At 44.3% G+C, this 2,738-nt stretch overlaps 1 pseudogene; it reads right to left on the bottom strand.

Annotated features, from left to right (window-relative positions):
- Positions 1-1,534, bottom strand: LOC120288566 (annotated as a pseudogene).
- Between the last annotated feature and the right edge of the window lie 1,204 nt (positions 1,535-2,738).

A 2,738-nucleotide genomic window follows, 5' to 3' on the forward strand; every position in this document is an offset into this window, starting at 1 on the left:
TTATAGGGTACGGAGCATGTTAACCAGCCTTTCAATATTGGTCTGAGAAGAACCGCCCGGTCTGGTTGCTGCCTCCCCTCTCCTTTCACTCCATGGCCTTCTCTCTCGCCTCTCTCCCCTTCTCCCTTTCCATCAACTCCCTCACCACCCCTTCAACTCTCCCTCCCTTCAAACCATCACTTCTGCCATAGATCATCTCCAGCCCGATCCCCCACCTCGTGCACGAATACAGGCTGTTCATATGCTGCTCGGTGAAGAAGGGCCAGAAAACGAGCGGCACTCCCGCGCACACGCTCTCCAACGTGGAGTTTCACCCGCAATGCATCACGAAGCCTCCCGAGCTGTGGCTCAAGACCCTCTCTTGAGCGCACCACCCCACGATCAATCCTCTATCCCTTATCTCCTCCCTGAACTCTTCTGAGATCACGTCTTCCCTGCCGTCAACCACGTTCGGCCTGATGACCCACAAGAAGGGACATTTGCTATCGGCGAGTCGCCAAGCGAATGCTCTCAGTTCTTCTTGAGTCACCGTTATTAAGCTCCCGAAGTTCACGTACAGCACTGACTCAGGCTCTCTTCCGTCAAGCCAACCCAAGCATCCGCCATCTTCCCTCCATAGAATTGATTATATGGACTCCAACGAGTTTGGCGATGGAAGGAGCTGTTGGTGGCGCATGGGAAGTGGGCCTAGTGTGTAAAGCTACGGATACTTGGCTTTGATGGCCTCTACTACCTCCCCTTCCAAATCGTCGAAAGTGCTGAGGATCACGCCGTCGGCTTTGAAAGCGTTGTTGACAGACTTGGAGTTGTAATTGAACATTATGTCGTCGGGGTTGGCTATTCTGATGAAGGTCGGGAGATCCCTCAATTGGATTCCCTGCATCGCGGATATCCAATCAACCTCCGTGTCGAGAAATCCATTACTTAAGCAGCTTTCGTCTACAATTTAATATCTTGTAGGTATAGTGAATGAATTAGACAGCATGTAAATTCAATACGCGAAGATAGAGAAATCGTATTACCTACCTTTCAATGGGAATAAGCCTCCATCCATCAGCTCTTCAAAGTGGAGGTCCCCCAACATGCCGCGACCGCTAGGAGTGAAGAACATCACTTCCAAAACGCCTAATTCTCGGGCACTTTCAAGGTGAAGCTCATCACGCCATCCGAAACTATGCACGTGAGAGGAGGGGCATCGAAATTCATGAGCTTCATGACGAGCTCGCGGAACGAACGTAAGCCATCCACCGGCAATGTCAAGCATAGAGAAGGGAGGTCAAGTATGCCTGTCGGGTTCGAGGGCGGCAATCCATCGGAGATGACCTCGAACCTGAAATCGTCCAAGCCCCGAAGAGTACCCTCTCCCACGGACTTCTCTAACCTCTGGTGATTGCACTTGGTATGAACTATGAACGAAAGTGACGTGGAATCCTTTGTGATGAAGAAGCTTGGCCAGTTTTAGCATGGGGTTTATGTGGCCCTGCGACGGAAGGGGTATGCACATAGCGTGGGGCTTTGTGACGGATGGCTTCATGATTGATGATTTCTCTTTCAATACGCAAGTTGGAATGAGCACTCGGCACCGGCTTAGGAAGTGGAGCACTGGCTATAGGAGCTCTACTCATAGGAGCTCTACTCTATGTTTATTGGTTATTTTTATATAGCTAATATTAAGGTAGATTAAGACTTCAAGATTCAAAATAACCAGTATATCAACGAGGGGACAAATTAGTCTGAATTTTTGAACAATCAATATGTTTGACTATTGATAATGATTTGTTACATCACTTAATAAGTAAAGGAGAAAGAAATCCTAAGTGCGAATATGCCAGCCATAAAGTCAAGCCCAATCTTGAGTTGAAATATCCGTGGTCCGATTCCCTATTGTCTGATTTTTCTGTTATTATATTATACATGTACGTGAATGAGGTTGGCTCGTAATAACATTTTAAAAGAATTTACACTAATAATTTGGGAGGCTGAGACGATTTTTACAAATTTAAAATAAAAATCTTGAATTTTTTATTTTTTGGTTCTTTTTATTTTATATATTTTTCATCATAGCCGGCTAATGTCACAGCTCTCGCCCAGGCGCTCATGAAATCTAGGTGAGTGATGTCTTGCTCCATGGTTTGCGAGGGTGTCGGCCACCCTCACCGGCCGTAATTGGAAAAAAAAAAAAGAAGAGGAAAAGAAAAAATTTAAAAATTGATAAGTTCAGAAAAGTTTTAGAATTAAAATATTTGTTCACATCAATGCTTGTTATCGATAGTTATGTCACACAAGATCAAATTGGTATTTCTATAATAAATTTGAGATTTTTTAATAATTATCTCGGTATCGGCACCATTAGGGACTTGGCCAATTTGCCTCCGTGTATCAAAGAGGATTAACTCAAGTTCGGGAGAGAAGAACACTAGGAGTGTAACATCCTGATTTTCAAGTCTGATTTTGATGAGACGAGTTGGGCTTTTTCATCGACGTGTCTATAGCCTTTTTCTCTGAGTTAATTAGCCTATTAGGTAAAGTCGTTAAGGAATCTAAATACAATAGACATGAGAATTCAAAGGAATCGGCGCTACCGTGCTAATCTGCAAGGGTCATTACGGCACCGTTAAAATGGATCAAAGACTGAAGATAGGTCGATTTGATAGAGATATGTGATTAGTGCGTGAGTGATTCCATTTAATTGCAAAATTTCTGTCGAACGGTATTAGACCGATTTTCTGTCATTTTTG

Source organism: Eucalyptus grandis, chromosome 9 (genome assembly GCF_016545825.1).
Source record: "Eucalyptus grandis isolate ANBG69807.140 chromosome 9, ASM1654582v1, whole genome shotgun sequence".
In the NCBI taxonomy this organism is placed as follows: Eukaryota; Viridiplantae; Streptophyta; class Magnoliopsida; order Myrtales; family Myrtaceae; genus Eucalyptus; species Eucalyptus grandis.